Raw genomic sequence first — 17,972 nt, 5'->3', positions numbered from 1 at the left:
GTCACTTTGCACTCACTGTCACTTTGCACTGTCACTCTGCACTCACTGTCACTCTGCACTCACTCTGCACTCACTGTCACTCTGCACTCACTGTCACTCTGCACTCACTCTGCACTCACTGTCACTCTGCACTCACTCTGCACTCACTGTCACTCTGCACTCACTGTCACTCTGCACTCACTGTCACTCTGCACTCACTGTCACTCTGCACTCACTCTGCACTCACTGTCACTCTGCACTCACTCTGCACTCACTGTCACTCTGCACTCACTGTCACTCTGCACTCACTGTCACTCTGCACTCACTCTGCACTCACTCTGCACTCACTGTCACTCTGCACTCACTGTCACTCTGCACTCACTGTCACTCTGCACTCACTGTCACTCTGCACTCACTGTCACTTCGCACTCACTGTCACTCTGCACTCACTGTCACTCTGCACTCACTGTCACTCTGCACTCACTGTCACTCTGCACTCACTGTCACTCTGCACTCTGCACTCACTGTCACTCTGCACTCTGCACTCACTGTCACTCTGCACTCACTGTCACTCTGCACTCACTGTCACTCTGCACTCACTGTCACTCCGCACTCACTGTCACTCCGCACTCACTGTCACTCTGCACTCACTGTCACTCTGCACTCACTGTCACTCTGCACTCACTGTCACTCTGCACTCTGCACTCACTGTCACTCTGCACTCACTGTCACTCTGCACTCACTGTCACTTCGCACTCACTGTCACTCCGCACTCACTGTCACTCTGCACTCACTGTCACTCTGCACTCACTGTCACTCTGCACTCACTGTCACTTTGCACTCACTGTCACTTTGCACTCACTGTCACTCCGCACTCACTGTCACTCTGCACTCACTGTCACTCTGCACTGTCACTCTGCACTCACTCTGCACTCACTGTCACTCTGCACGCACTCTGCACTCACTGTCACTCCGCACTCACTGTCACTCTGCACTCACTGTCACTCTGCATGCACTCTGCACTCACTGTCACTCTGCACTCACTGCATGCACTCTGCACTCACTCTGCACTCACTGTCACTCTGCACTCACTGTCACTCTGCACTCACTGTCACTCTGCACTCACTGTCACTCTGCACTCACTGTCACTCTGCATGCACTCTGCACTCACTGTCACTCTGCACTCACTGCATGCACTCTGCACTCACTGTCACTCTGCACTCACTCTGCACTCATCATTACTGTTCCTTTTGTGGCATAAAACGGGTACCTCTTCTGCGTGCACTGGTTTATGTCAGAGGAGCTAAGCTTGGTCAATGTCTGAACAAAATGGCAAAATGATATGTTCCTGCAACAGCACAAGGCCGTAGATTAGAAGCTACGAGGTAAGAGACAAAATGTACCCGCAATACCAAAGTACTAAACGTTTCACTGTATCTTGGAGGAATGTACTTACAAAAAAAAAATCAATCACCCATAACAACGAACCCACCCGACCCGTCCTTATCAAAACAGATCAGACGAAGACTTGATGGAGAGGGCCAGGCACACAACCCGGCCATCGGTCGCCTGGGAAACCAGATCCATCCACGGCTCAGGAGTCCTCTGTGCGTGGACAGGGTGTACTCCAGGAATCAAGTCCGTGCAATTGTACCTAATAATTTTCTCATAAAAAACTCACTGCGCATTCCACCCTCAACGAACAACACGCTTGGCAAAACAACATGCACGGCAAAGGAAACCGGCCGCTCGCACACTCTCCTCTCCTGCCTCCTTGTATCATACCAAGTCACGGACATGCGCAGACGTCGTGATGCGCATTTGATTCAAGTATTTTACAGTTTTATAAAAAATACTCACTGCGCATTCACCAATCAACGCGCGCGGCAAAGGAAACCGCCGCGCACACGCTCCTTTGCCCTAAGGTAAGCAATTACGGCGGACTCCCGCTTTCGTTTTCCGCCGGCCTGCGAACAGGAAGTCAGGCAGGCCGGGCGGGACAACCGGAAGTAGGAGGGCGGGAGCCTACCCCGCCTCCCACGGAAGAGCCGCGATTGTTTGGCGCACCGGAGCAGGCAGGAGCCTACCCTGCGCCCCGGTGCCGAAGAAGGGAAGAAGAGTCTTGCTGCCGGTGGGAGCCGCTGCACTGAGGATGCCGGTGAGTGGGGCGTCGCCTTGTTGGGGGGGGGCGGGGGGCATCTGTGTGCGCGCGCGCGGCGGCGGACTGTGTATGTGTGTGAGCGTGCATGTGTGTGTGTATGTGTATGTGTCCTGGAGTCTGTGTGTATGCGTGTGTGTGACGGGGGGGGGGGTTGCCTGTCTGGGTGCCTGCGTGTCTGTGTAAGTGTAAATGCGTGTGCGTGTGTGTGGAGCCGAGAGGAGAGGGGCTGGTGTGTGTGGAGGGGTCTCTGTGTATGCGTGTAGGTGACGGGGGTGTGCCTGTGTATGCGTGTGTATGTGCGCATGCGTGAGTGCTGTGTATGCGTGTGGCTGTGATGTGCGCATGCGTGAATGTTGACGCGCGTGCACGCAGCTCAATCCACGCTCGTCACAGTTTTGTGTCCCTCATTCCCCCGTGTCAGCCGACTATAAGTCTCCGCCCTGGACGCATCCTTCGGATGCGAATTCCAGGGCGAGACCTAATAAAAATGGCTTTTAATTTTTTAATAATACTTAAATAAAAGGTATTGTAATTTATAATGGCAATAGCTTTTGTAAATAACTTTTGTGAAGATTATGTTCATTGTATTGTGACGAAAATCCAAGAACAGAAGTGAAATATCATATTTTTGTGACATTTGTAATAAAGCTTGAAAGAACATATTTGAACCAGTTGTGATGTGGCACTGAGTGGTTTTTGAAGTGTATGTTGCATTTAGTGCGGTGTAATGATGTGGCCTGTAATTATGTGGCACTGAGTGGGATTTGGAGTGTATGTGGCATTGAGTGCAGTGTAATTATGTGGCGTGTAATTATTTGGCGTGTAATTATGTGGCACTGAGTGGTATTTAGAGTATGCTGCATTGAGTGCTGTGTAATTATGTGGCGTGTAATTATGTGGCACTGAGTGGGATTTGGAGGGTATGTGTGTGAGTGTGCAGTGTGTGTGAGGGTGCAGTGTGTGTGAGGGTGCAGAGTGTGTGAGGGTGCAGAGTGTGTGAGGGTGCAGAGTGTGTGAGGGTGCAGAGTGTGTGAGGGTGAGTCTCCTGGGAATATAAACTATGGGAAAATAAATATTGGGAAACATTACATACGTGCGTGAGTTTGCAAGGCAATATATAAAATAAAGAAACACAGAGGTAAATGCCAGCTATAAAAAAATCCATTAAGTTGCGAGAGACAACTGTGATTTCATGTGAATAAAAAAAACAAGTCACTGCGAACACGATGACTTCAGCGAAACCTAAAATCTGTGTAATCAAGGCTGACAAACACAGCTGATAAAACCAATTTCTTTAACGATGACTTGTGTTACATATTATGCAGAGAATTAACATTTGGTGTGGCCCTAATGGAAAGATTCAGCCATAGCAAGGTTAATGGCTGGTATAATCATGTGCCTGGTGTAGGCAGCGCATGACAATCAACAGAAACAAAAATTATGACTAAGCAATGGTCTTCCCTCAAGTCTTACGGAGCATGGCAGCCTGCACAGTTTGCACTACCCACCAACAATTTGCTATGCACGATGTGAATTAGTGCACATGGCTCATGGAAATTCTAGATTAAATATGCACTCAATCAGAACTTATTTAAACCGGCCCATGGTTCCTTGTGTGCAACATAACAGAAATAAAGTTGGGCTCAAATCATCTAGACATAACAAGGGTTTTGGTGGCCCTCAGTTGTCCATTGCCAATAAGCTCACACAAAATACCCTCACAATTGGCCACTAATTGGTATATTTAAACTTTCAGGTTCTCTCAAGAAGTTGAGAACTAACAAACAGCCATGATGCCATGACACATTTCCGGACCTCAATACAGTTTGATGCATTGTTTGCAAGGCAGCGTCGCGCAAAGTTCAATATTTACCTGCACCCAACTAATCTTGTTAATTAATGAAACAGATACACTTTTCAGAACTATGATTATCTGGAACGGTCCATTGAGCTGATTCCTCCCAGAAAATAGGCCAGTTTGTGACTTGTGGACTACGCTAAGATATGTAAATAGTTAGCAATATAGCATGGCTAAACAGGAAGTGTGCCATATTATAAAGGAAAATGCAGCTCGACCGAATTAAACAACATTATTATTACCTGGACGACTCTGTGTTTCCGACCCGAGGCACGCTATTACTTTGAAAAATGAGCTTGAGTTCCGGTTCTGCTGCAATAACTGCCAAAGTCGACCGCCTCACGGTTTCCTCTAGTACATTAACATACCACCACTACGGAAGCTGTCGGAAGCATTCCACATTTTTAATCGGGATGCGCACGTGCACAGAAAGGTTAAGAGCAGAGGCACGGCCGCCCACTTCACTGAAAGATCAATCCTTGATCGCTCCAGCACTACCGCTTGTAATATAAGAAGTCTCTGAACAATTTAAAAGCCGAAAGCGGCACCCGTCGTTTTCCTTGAAGTCCCCAAATTTCCATGAAATGTGCTGAAATCTGCCATGAGCTCTTCACGGGTGAAGTTGGCAAACCGCAGGTGAATCTTGGAGTTTCTTTAAGTTCCCGCCGGGCCGCCGCGCTGCCTGCGATGACCCGGAAGCGGTTGGGCAGCCGGCCAATCGGAAGTCCCGCCCCCATCGCGGCGCGAGACAGAAGCCACTGTCCGAGGAGCCCCGAGGGCTCCTGATCGAGTCCCGGTCCCGAGATGGGGGACCGGGTGAAGAGCGGCCGGGCGCATGAAGAAGGCGGGGCTCTCATGTGGTGAGAGTGCCCCGCAAAGCGCAACCGCCGCCCGAGAGGCACGCCGAGCACCGCCAGAACAGGTGAGTGTGTTGCGGCGGAGGAGGGGTGAGTGGGGGTGGGGTGTGCGCGTTTGTCTGTTGTAGTGTGTCTGTGCGTGTGTGTGTCTGTCTGCGCGTGTGTGTGTGTTAAAGGGGGGTGTGTGTGTGTGTGTATGCAGTGTGTGTATGTGCGCATGCGTGCGGGAGCCTTTGTGTGAATGCGAATATCAGGCAGGGCGACGCGACGTGCGCGCTCACGAGCTGCAATCTCCAGGAGGACAGGCTCGTCACAGTCTGCAGTCCACATTCCCCGGAAAGCGACATTAGTTGTCTCCCTAGACAGCAAAGCTTCGCTTTGCTTACGTCTAGGCGAGACCTAAAAAAAAAATCACTAAGTGTAGGTTATATTTTCTTTTGCTCCCAAAACGTTAAATTATTTTTTTTAACTCCAATAGCCTGAAAATTTGTCAATTCCTATGTTTGTTTAAACATATATTAATGTCTGAAACAAAATAACACAGCCTTATTGTGCATTAATTGAAAACATAAGCTTATACAGCCTACAGAAATATGAACTTTCCTCTCTTCCAATTCATCTATCCACAGGAAGCGCCTTGAGACTACTCATATTGCAGACAGGTGCTAGACAAATTCGCTGATCATGGCCCACATGGTTAACGCTCTTCAATTCACCTAGAATTTTGAGCCCCAACTTTTACTGAATACGAAGAAACCAGTACTCACCCTGGACATCAACCTCACCTTCAAGGAACACATTCCCGAAAAATACAGAGGCAGCCTTGTACCAGCTCGCTCTTCTAAAGAAAGTGAAACTGTTTTACGGAATGTGAATTCTGAACTGCTTTTGAAGTCCCGTACTCTTGCATACGACACCCCAGGCCTCAGACTGGCAACTCTTAGGGCCATCCTACACAACATGGCACGTCACATGCAGGGCCTGAAGAAATATGATCACATCACCCCCATCCTGATGATACTCCATTGGATCCTCGTCAGCACACCTAATCTTTAAAGACAACTGCATCATTTACTAAGCCATTATGATAAGCAACCCAGGTCTTTTCAAATAATGCATCCAGGATCGGGACAACATCCCTGTATCCGTCAGGATTGCCTATAGCAATGCTCCGATTTAGGAAAGAATTGAAGAGTACCTCTTAAAAGTACACTGCTTCACTAGGCTTTCTCTGTGCACATACCACTCTATAACTCGTGGACTTTATGTTGAGCTGTGACCATGTACAGTACTCGGTTGTCTTTTGGCTGGGTTTGAGCCGTAGAAATACCACGTATATCTGTTAGCACGTGTTCCCCAAGGACATCTAGCAGGTCCATGCTTTAATAAACCAAAAGGAACCGGGCTCAAATTCTTTACTAACTACATTATAAATAAACTGCAACTTTACTTTGCGGCCTCAGCAATAAGTCACCGACCCTATAGAACAGTCTGCCATCATTACATCAAGTGCCAAGTTGGCCCCAATAAGCAGAGCAAGACGAGTCCATCCTGTCTTCTTTATGAACAACAACACATCCCGCCCTCCAACCTCCACAAGGTACTTAACCAAGTAGTTGTTACCAAACAAATACATAACCAAGGCCCCAAAATATTTCCACAAGAGATAACTTTTTGTTAAAGGCAGACATGTACACCAAAGTGCTGAAAACAAAAACGTTGAATTTCAAATGTTCAGAAAATGTTGGTAAACTAGTGGAGAAGAAATATAGCCAGTGTTCACCTTCCTATAACAGGCAAATAATAACAAATAACAAAAAAAAAAAAAAAAAAGACAGGACGTATAGAAACAGCACGTACAAATCGGCTATAACACTGCCCTTTGTTCCCGTAGGCTTGCATTAATCCTTGGTAATGTGACAGCAGATGAGGTCTTCGCCTCTGTCACCCCATACCCCCTCCCAGGCCTCACCCCATTCTTCCCACCAGAAGAGCAGTAATATAGCTATAAAGACCCATCCACAGACAAAGAAGGGAGGGCCTTGGAAATGCAAATTTAAACACCTCCCCCTTCCTTTCAACAGCAAAGCCAATTCTCGTAGTGTCTGCACCCTCACGACAGAAGCCCCGTTAGCAGGTCAGGAAAAGGCTTGTATTGAGAATCATGGGTTGCTAGTAGCGGCCAAGCAGCAATGCCTCACAGCTGTCTAAAGGTAACTCCCATGGAGCCAATTGCGCTAAGAAAAGGGGTATTCACGGCCCGAATATAAGCACAATATTTTGCGCTCCATACTTCTAATACAATTGTTTTTAGCGTTTTTGTAATAAACGGGTGGGTGAGTTGGACTACGCCACGCCGGTTTGCTGATTTTCTCGTTTAATACTAATTTGCATGTGCAGAGTTGGAAGCCCCAACAAGCTACACGGACAAACCACGTGTTCTGTGGAAATAAGCAAAAGGGAGGGTTACATTAAGAATTTCGTGGTCCCTGGTGCCAGGGCATCACGCCTGACGAGATTAAACAGAACGCATAGAGTACTGTTCCAAAATGTACGCACTTCCATTGGGGGCCACATTTCAGTGTGAAGATAGTGGGGCAGGATGGGAAGTGGAAGTTGCAGCAGGCACGAGGGGAAGGAGCGGCGTTCTGATGCATTCTTACAATTTTGAGGGGCTGCATAAGCCAGCCAGGTAAATGTATAGGCATTTATATAGCGCACTACTTATCCGGAGGGGTCCCAAGGCGCTTCGACCGCTGCGAAACCCTTCCTGGCTTCCCTGAGAGATGGTCCCTTACTGGGTATCTCCAGGGTGAGACCAGGCATCCCCGGCGGTCTGGTGGGGCCGTTAGTGAGGATGAGGCAAGCTAATGCCCAGAGTTGCCGAGTGTGATCGCTGATCAGAGTGGGCACCGAGGCGAGAGAATTATCGAGTCCGCTGACCCTGGTCCAGAAACCTGCCGCGCCACAAGGGAACTGCACGTGTGTGGTGTTTAGGGAGTTCTAAGGACCAAAACAACTTGGTGACGTTTTTTTTAAGTATGTTCTACAGGTGGCGAACAGCAAGCATGCCAGTCCCTAAATAGGTCATAAGCAGATCAACGTGCCAAATATGGTTTTGTACATTAGAGACATTTGTTTGCACTGAGCTCTGTATCTAAACAGCTTGGAAAAGTGATCATACATATTTCTAGAGTGCCCACTGCATAACAATTACTTCTAAGCCCTAGCGGGAGAAAGAGAGGATGATGTGCCAAAGAGTGGTGGGATTAGGATAGAAAAACATGCATTGTTTTCTGAATACCAGAGTGTCATCCTGACACTGAATAGTGTCCGTCTCTTTTTAGGCCTGCAAGGAGATTAAATGTGCGAGAGTTTCAAAGGTGACCCTGTAAATAAGTGGAGGTTTCGGTGATGATCGGTACAGAGACGGGTGTTGCCCAGGTCACAGAGGAAGCATATGGCAGTGTTGGAGTCTCCTGAAACTTTAATTTGGTAGATAGGCAGGCCATGAATGGAGAGTTCCGGTCATTTAACGCGAGCTTCTTATGGTATGAATTGTACAGTTTTCATTTATTTATTTTAAGCAGTTTCCACGAGGGGATGGGTTTGAACCATACAAGTGACCTGTCTGTGATATGGGTAAGCTGCTCTCATCCACTTACCTTTTGAATAACCATTGACATAGCAAACCTAACAGAAGCAGCTCATGGTTAGTTATTCCACTTACCAGAGTCTGAGCTGGGAAAACCACTGAACTCAAGTTTAGCAATATTGTTGTTTCTCCACTCAACTCATTGATCCATGGAACAGCTTATACAACAGTGTATGGATATACGTCCATCATGGCAAGACTGTGTTGAGTCCATAATGAATATATGATTATTCAACGATTACAAGTTCCACGCATGCCTTTACCACGCGAATTTTTGTTTGCATGTGTCTTTTGCACGCTGCATTTGACAACGCATGTTTTTACTCCGCAATCATAACGTTACGAAACATCTGAGGTCCCATTTAAATTTACATAATGATACTGATAGGCTACATGCAGTACGAAGGAAAAGATCGGTGTTTTAAACAATAATAAACAACAGATTCCCTTACATTTTATTTTTCTTTTTTTCATAATGCGCTTAATTAATACCCTAATTTACAAAGTTTTGATTCTTATCTTACCCCTGTTCGTCTTTCACCATCAACCCTTTCTTCCACCGACCACGGAAACAAGCGTCAAAACACGTCTATCAAAACTGATAAAGGACTTCTATTATGACGTGCTCTTTTCCTTGTTCGTTTTGAGGCATTGTAGAGCGTTTTTTTTACGTTTTCTTCTTATTTATTTATTAATATCCGCTTGTTTTTTTTGGGGGGGGGGGGGGTCCCCCAGTCCCCCCCCCTAGCCCACGCAGATCGTACTTGCAGAACGACGACAGGAAGGAATACCACTCGCGTGGTAAAGACGGTTGTTGAAGGCATACGCGTGGGAAAGACCTTTGCGTGGTGAGTGACGTGTGGTAAACGCTATGAGTGTTATTTGCTTCGTAGTAAATGATGTTTCCCGTCCATAATAGTTCGCCAGATGATGGAACAGATAAAAAGGGCCAATATATCACCTCACACTCTTCCAGATACTTGCACGCCTAAGCGCAGCACCTATAAATACTATTCCAAGCACCAAACAGATCCTAACACATGACAGCAAACGTTTGATAGGCCACCCTGCATTCACACGGATTTCACATGCCTGCTGGCCAAAGATGCACAAGAGAGCAGCAGTGGAGGTACATGGCCATGGTGTTATGGCCCCAGATCAGAGAGGAACAAATGTTCCAGTGGCTGGTCTGTTCAGACATAAACAAACATTAGGGGAATGCAAGACTCTACTGTGTATAACTGTTCTGCAAAATTCATGGAGAAAATCAGCTGCCATGTAAACAAAACAAAAAACAAAAAACAAAAAAACAAAAAAGTTGTCACGTAATGCTAGTTTTTTGTTTGGTGAGTTAAGTCAACCTTAGCCCACTTTAAAGATTGGATGAGGAATAAGAGAGAATAGGGGCTAGTGGTAGGAGAGGGAAAGGACATTCCAAATTAAGACTGAATCATCTACGGGAGAGGTAACAAGTGGACATAATTCTGGTTGCTTGATTAGGGTATTACACCAGCCTAAGTCAGTATCCTTGACGAAAACCTAGAGAGACTCCTCTATCTCACATAACAGGACATTTACTTCTCAGATCTACTGGGATGCAAGTCTTAGCACCTCCATACATGATAAAGCATTTAGTCTATTTCTGTCCATACCAATGCAAGTATCATGACACCTTTAACTCTGTGTGAATCGTGTGTTGCAAGTTTGCTGAAAAAGGGCTCTGAAGTATGGCGTCCATACACTGTATGCAAGGATGTACACAGTCTCTCTTCCCATCCCTCTCACGTTTGGGTTTACAAGTAGTCCATTACACATGCTTCCTGTTTATGTGCGGAAAACATTTCTAATCCCCTTCCCTGTGCTCCTCATCACACTTTCATCCCCCTCTCAATGGTCTTTAACTTCATGGTGATGATTTGGCATAGGAGTTAGGTAGATTGCTCCCCTAGGGGTTTGGGGCATAATAAAATAATATTTGATATTACTCATTGTCTTAATTTCTATAAACAACACTATCACTCAGCGAGTGCAAGAGAGAACAGGATAGAATTTATTTCCCTGGTAATGCACTGAACCAAACAGCTTTCCGTTTTACAGGGCAGCTGGAACAAACAAAGGAAGGAGCTAAAAACTTCTTATACCCAGTCAGGAGTTAATAGTTTGTTATAATCTTTGGAGGCCTATAATTAGAGGCTCATAAAGTATAAGGGTCATATGTTAATACACATAACACAAACTGCATCGTGGGACCATGACACAGATACTGCTACATATGTGAGGTATTTATAGAATGGAATAACCCAACAGAAGCTCCGCTACCTCAATAGTACATATACATCAACCCAAAACCATAAGCTAACTCTAAAACTAACCCCAAAACCCACACAAACCGAAGCAAAAGCTCCCAACCAAACCCTAACCATTCTGCGAAGCCTAACCATTCCACCAAGACTAACCTTAAAGTGAAGGGGAACGCCACTCTTGGTCCGTGTACTTAACTTAATGTGATGGTATTCTTAGTAGTGGTATACATCAATGCACCTGCTATGCTCCTGTGCATCCATCTATGTAGGGGATTTTCAGTAGTATGGAGAACTCGCACTAGTACATTTTTGGTATGTTACAAAATTTGCAACTACCAAAGTGGTCAGGTAACTCTGGATAAACGAAGCATGATAATGTGGTGGCATAGGTACTAAAGTTGTGAGAAGGGAATACATGTTTTACAAAGTAGTATCCTCCCTAACTCCGGCTGCAACTCAAAATCCACATTTTTAGACCATAAGGACACTCATTGTGAGGGGTGGATTGCAAACATGAGATCTTAAAATGGCTAAATAGACAAATGCCACAGACGGTCCTGCACTTAATAATAAAAAAAATAAAAAGACACCTGAACGGCAATGGGCCAGGCATGGGTAAACAGTGGAGACGCTCAAAATATAGCACAAATTCTCAAGATGAAGAAGCACACAAACTGCGTTTCGTCTTAACTTATTATAAGATAAAATTAATTGAATTACAAAAAGCCACAATTCTCATTGAGATATATAAGAGTCACGAAAGACTCGATCAATGCAATATATGGGAGAATATGAACAATAGCCAATGAACGAAGGAGAGTTTTTCATACGTTCTTTTTCTTTCTTTTTATTGATGCGTTGCAAGTGTGTAATCAAAAGCGTCTTCACAACAAATCACATAGAGCCTACACGTTTTGTCCCTAGTTCACAGAATTTCTTCAGGGCTGTTTAAAAACACATATAAAAAGACAACTATTAAAAGACAAGCCAAGACGACACTATGTGCCTAAACAAATACAAACAGTAGCACAATGAACATCAACCACATTTAGCACAATATATATATATATATATATATATATATATATATATATATATACATACACACACAGTACATACATGGACATTAACAATAATCATTGTGCATTACACCTAGAGCACACAATTTGGTCTCTTGTTGTGTTTCATCTATCTTCTAATCTAAACATTCAAAAATAATACAGATTTCCAACATGTTCCCAATACATAGGCTCATAGTACAGACTTCACACAACGAGTGACAGTGGCTTGTCTTTTAACAGTTGTCTTTTTATATGTGTTTTTCAACAGCCTTGAAGAAGTCCTCTGAAATAGGGACGAAACGCATAGGCTGCATGTGATTTGTTGTCAAGACGCTTTTAATTACACACTTGCAACGCATGAAAAAGAAAGAAAAAGAACTTACGAAAAAGTCTTTTGATCATTGGATATTGTTCATGTTGTCCCATATATATTGCATTGATCAAATTAATTTTACCATATACTAAGTTAAGACGAAACGCAGTTTGTGTGCTCCTCCATCTTGAGAATTTGTGTTATAAAATTGGAGTTTTTAGAACGGTTGACCCTGAGAGTAAGCACGCTGTAGAAAGAATAGGGTTGCCAGAGTGCAGGCAATTTTAGACCATAACCGTTTTTGCTATTTTTTGTATTGCTCATAATATAGCTTTAGGTATTATATGGGCTTTTTGACTGCTAGAAAAGAACTAAAGTTAAACATTTAATGCTGTGGGCTCTATTCACTCACTTTTTCCAATGGAAAGACATACTTCATCCGGTAGTACTGGTATATTTAATGGTGCGCTTGTACAGAAGTACAGCAAAGGATGGTACATAGGCATTATTACTCCTACTTTCAATGCAGAACAAGCCAACTATAGTGATTTTGCTTGTATAGACAATTCAAGAAACGTATTTGGAGGCCGTTCTAAAAATAGCACCTTATTTCATTTTAGACAAGACCGTGATTTATTGGAGCTTAAAGTTAACACCTCACCCTTTTCTTCATTAAATCTCGTTTTCAACTAAACTGCCCATATCCCATGGTTGTCCGTATAAACTTTTAAACAGCGCCATGTACAATTCTCTCCAATTTTTCTCAGCAAAGTTGTGAACAGTGATTTCAACATCCGTTCTTAATGACATACAAACAACGTTTGAGTCGGAGAGCCAATATTGAAGCCTGGGAACTTCATACCCCAGAGAAAACGCACATATCCATGAAGCTGAACATTTACACACTATTCCTGAATCCTGCTAACCCCCTTCCATTATTCTTAACCGCCTGGCATCATATGCAATGTAAAGGGGTAACGTATTGTGTCCCTATTTTAAATGCTTTGCAGAGTCAAAGAATATTAACACCCTCCTTATTTACTAACTTGGATAACCATAGTATGTTTCAGTGCTTTATATAGCACCACCATGTCACCTTACAACCACTTCAGGGTGTTCGGAGGCAATGCATACACGTACGCAGAAATGCCAATACTTAACAGAATTCAGTCACATACAGTAAATTAAGCATTGTGCGTTGAAGATCGTGCAATGGAAGCACATAACTGTCAGTTGTCTCCTCTCAGTCCCCCCCCAAAATGCCACAAATGGACCCTAATCTGTAATCGTGCAAGTGCCTCAAGCAAGAATTGATTGAGGGAGGGCATGGCCAACGTTGGGAATGCGGGCATTAGTCAGGAACACGCTCATATTGGAGGCTACTGCGTCTTACAAAAGCAAGCAATGTTATACTCTGTGTGCAACAGTTGTCACTTCATTTTAACAAACAATGACAAACCCTATAGGCCTGGCCACGCCACTGTGATGGTTACTTTGATTTCTTAAGCATGCGCCACAAAAACAGCTGCCAAATAAATGTGGCAGACAAATATATCCCCAAAAAGTTTACAATTAAAATATATATACACGTAGTATGTGATTTTAATAGTGCAGTATGTGTACTTCCATGCAGGGAGGTGTGCTAGGAACAGGTGCAGAAACTGTTTTTGTACACATCACAGGAAGGATTGGTGCAAAGAAGTTATATGGGCTTTAAATTAATGTAATTCGAAAATATAGTGAACACACACAAGGATACCTAAAACAAATGTGAAAGAGAAACTGAAAGAAAAATTGCATTGGCCCATCAGCCTTGGCATTGAAGAGCTCTTCTGTTCAGAAAGAAGTGCACAGGTGAGCATGCAAAATACCATTACCCGATGAGTAGGAGAACCAATGGTTGAAGCTAACTGACCCATTTCCCCTTCTAATATGCTGTATACGGATGTAAAATGTGAATGACAGTTGGAGTCCAATAAGTGAAGAGAGCTGATCAAAAGCCCCTGTATAAAAAAATATATATATTATAATTAATATAGATTTTTTTTAAGCGAGGCTGGCACAGCCAAAGCGGTCTCTAAGCCAGACCTAAAAAAGGTGCATCAGCACCTTCAACGTATGCACCTACTAGAAAAGCAGGTCTCTTGAAGTCACTCTGGCATACGTAGATATCTCTAGGGTAAAAGAAGCAAGAGGGCAGCACAAAAGTTACAGGGGAGCCCATAAAATCACAACAAAAGATAGCAGTCTCCAAAGGATATCCGCCCAAACTGGAAATCACAGCTGAAAACAGGTAATCAGGGGGGGGGGGGGGGGCTAACAAAAAAAAAACACACAGAACAGCACATGGAAGTATGCTACCTCGGAGCAGAGGTAACTGATCTGATCAACTTCAGCCCTTCAATCTTTGAGGACAGGTGACTTGAGTAGCACGAATGTAGGAAACATTACGCATATATAACGAACAAGTTAAGACTATAAATATTATTAAAAAGGTAGCCGGAGCGCAATAAAGCCACGAGCTAAGGCCACTGGAAAAACACGCCAGAGCCAATCAGAAGAGTCTTGAAATCAATGTGAAATAGACGGGTAAACAAAGGGCCAGCACGTGCTACGTGTCAGCATATAGAGAGGAACCGAACCACTCTAAATTACAGATGTGACGATGTCAAATGATCCTAAATGCAGCATCACAGCATATTAACGTTAACACCATTTCTTTTTGTGGGGCTGTGTACCAACATATATAACATCAAGTAACTATCGTTCTGTCAAAAAAGTCTGCAAGCTTGTTCTCGAACTAAGAGGGCAGAGGACAAACAGTGAAGGTCACTAAACAAGTATCAAATGTAGTAATCCAGGCACACGGCAGACAAGGTTCGTTCCTCGCCTTCGCAGCCTTAACAGGCTTCTTGCACACTTTGTACAGTCTCCCAGTTCTGTGATGAACTCCTCATTGTTTGCATAAGTAGCGTGAACGGCACAACTACCCCCTTGCGTGCTGCTCCTATTAGAAACCATCACTATTAACACCTTATATTCATATAAAAAGAGCATTCTAGCCCTAAACGTCAGACGCGACGTAAAGCTGGACAGCAGACAACAATGCTACAGCGTTCTGAGAGGGGACGAGACGGAGTCCTCTGCAAGGTTCCACGGGAGCCTAATGATTGCTGATAACACGTACTCGGAGGGTTTCAAAAAGAGACAACAACATCCAATACAAAAGGCGAGGCATTGGAGGATTTCCTGATCCTCGTATGCAGATCCTTACCCCTGCCCTTCCATTCCCTGAACGCTGGCTTCTAACTGCCATGCCTCATGGTGGGCTGATAAAAGACATTAATTTTCAATTCGCTGAGAAACACCAGGTCAAGGCTACAGAAGGCTTTGGAAGGACAGCATCACCTTACCCCAGAGCTTGCTTCATGAGAGCAGCGCCTTACTCTGCACAGTGCCCCAAGGCCGTCAAGAAGGCGCGGATTGGAGCCAAGTCCGCACCATGTGCTCAGCGAGACAAAGCAAAAACAAAGGAAGTAGTATGAGCGAGCCCTCAACTGCACACCAAACAGGCAATGCCAAACTTCCAGGCGGAGGAGGACCGAGCCCGGACAACCCTGCACTGCCGGGCATTGACTCCCACACCCCAACACGCACCAGACAAAGCATCCAGACCCCCCCCCCCCCCCCCTCCCCCCCCCCTCCAGCTTGCAGCCTTTGTCGGGCGGAGACACCGCAAAGAAACAGCGAGATGACCGAAAACAAAGATAAGCTTAAGCAAACCCCTTCGACCCCTTTCACCGGACTCAACTATGGTAGAATGGGCAATAAATTAAATGCACAAACAAACCCAAAACTGATCAGCATGGCCCCCTATCTTTCCGAGACTAGGACTGTATGGAAAACTGAATGAAAGAGTCGGTGGAACTCAAACAGTAGAAAAAGATAAAGACGCCAGTATGGGGGGGGGAAAGAAGGGCAACAACGTTCAGAAACCTTAAAAGTATTGATGATAACGTTACTGCTGACTGCTTCCAATGATGGCAACGACTAATATATACCTGCACCAACTTGTCTTGACCCTCACTCCAACCAGGTGCATGCTACACAACCCAACAGTCTACACCTACAGGTTACACCAATAACTTACGTTCCCAGTCCCCTGAGGGTTACCCATAATCACAGTTTATTTTCACCCATATCAGCGCAGTGGCAGTTGTACACACTGTCCGCCAGAGCACAACAATTGCTGCTCATCAACACCCACCGCAGCCCAACGACAATTGCTTCCTAAGTAAACCTCAACCGATGGCTGCGGTCTCACTAACCCCAACAACAGCATACGTCTATGGCTGCCACTTAGCACATCAAAGCCCTACTGCCCAGATCACAACTCCGATCACGAGTTTCCTGCACCTGGATTCAAACTATACTGACACCAGTCCAGCAACCGATGCCCCAAACCCCTCAGTTATGTTTGCTGCTAGTGGCCGCTTCCTTCTAACGGCTGATGCATTTAGCTGTCATTATCAATCCAACAATTATATCCAACCATCCACCTAATTCTCAACAACGTACATCTTATCTGCACACCCGTGCTGTTGTGCGTCAAGCTATATGAATGCTTCCCTAACCACTCTCATGGCCTATGCCCAATCTAGGTACTACGAATGTAGTCCAAATTTCCCTACCAACCCCACTACTGCTGACCTAAATACCTTGTTCTGTGTTCCTTCCCATCTTTTATGGCGTCGTGCGCTTTTGCTCCCGCCTCTCTACTTTAGTATTCATTTTTGTTACCCAAGTTCGCCTTTGTTGTCTGTCTTTTATACTACTCTCAAGGCTGCTGCAGAGAGGTTATACCTTCACCCTCCTTTCCCTCACCCGTAGCTGTTAAAACACTCTGCCCCTGGCCCACATCGTTTTAGTAATCGCTGATGTTGCTCCAGACTTTCCTCATAGACCCTCTTCTCTATTTGGGCATTCTTCCCCGTGGTTACCGACTCTTGTTCCCCCAACCCGTTATTTCTCCCTCGCCCATTATTATTAACGCCTCCCAGCCTACTGCTACCTCCTTCGCCTTACTGTGCGCCCCCAGTCCTTATGTCCTCGGATCTCCCTCATACTGTTGCCACCTGACAATCAGGCCGTTGGCTAAGTCCCGCCGGCTCTGCCCCTTTACCTCTCCTCGTCCGGTTGAAGTGCTATCCCCACTCACTTCCTCTGATGCACACGGCTTCTTCCTCGCACCTCCACCTCCTGTTGTTACCCCGCGTCTTCTCTGCCCCTCCTCAACATCTTGTCGTTGTACCCTCACTCCCTGTTGTTGCCCCTCCCAACCTTCCTGTCTTCGCTTTCAGACCATGGTCGCTTACCTCCCCCGCAGGCTGAGCTCCGGCTTTCCGGTTCCGAGAGCTGCTCCTCGGCCCCGAGTCCCGGTGAGTCGCGGCCCCTTTAAGGCTGGGCCACCGCGGCCCGGAACAAACGACGGGATTTCGACTCACAACATTCGGGGCCGCGGGGGCGTGCTCTGGACTGGGGCGGCGGCGCGGACGGAGGCACGCGCACGCATCGTAGAACAACAGGCAGCGCGCACGTACTGAGGTGACCACGCATGCGCTGATATGTGGTTAAACCTCAGCGTCCGTGTTGAAGTCAGGCACGACGTCATTGCTTTCCTTTCCAAATATTTTGTGATACAAAGGTACAGCAGGTTCTTGAGACCCCCCCCACCCCCCCCAAAAAAAAAAAGACTGGACAGAGATAAACCAATACCATTTGCCCG

The 17,972-nt window shown here is 45.5% G+C and overlaps 1 protein-coding gene across 1 annotated transcript in view; it reads right to left on the bottom strand.

The window, feature by feature from the left end:
* Nucleotides 1-17,703, bottom strand: part of LOC147669062 (RING finger protein 44-like) — a 219,909-nt gene extending 202,206 nt beyond the window's left edge. Inside the window, exon 1 of the mRNA XM_086948255.1 lies at nt 17,563-17,703. The gene's annotated coding sequence lies outside the window, so the exon portion shown is untranslated. The remainder of the gene's footprint in view (nt 1-17,562) is intronic.
* Between the last annotated feature and the right edge of the window lie 269 nt (nt 17,704-17,972).

This window comes from Lissotriton vulgaris, unplaced genomic scaffold, assembly GCF_964263255.1.
Source record: "Lissotriton vulgaris unplaced genomic scaffold, aLisVul1.2 SCAFFOLD_2071, whole genome shotgun sequence".
Classification (NCBI taxonomy): Eukaryota; Metazoa; Chordata; class Amphibia; order Caudata; family Salamandridae; genus Lissotriton; species Lissotriton vulgaris.
This window is presented reverse-complemented; position numbering and strand designations above follow the sequence as displayed.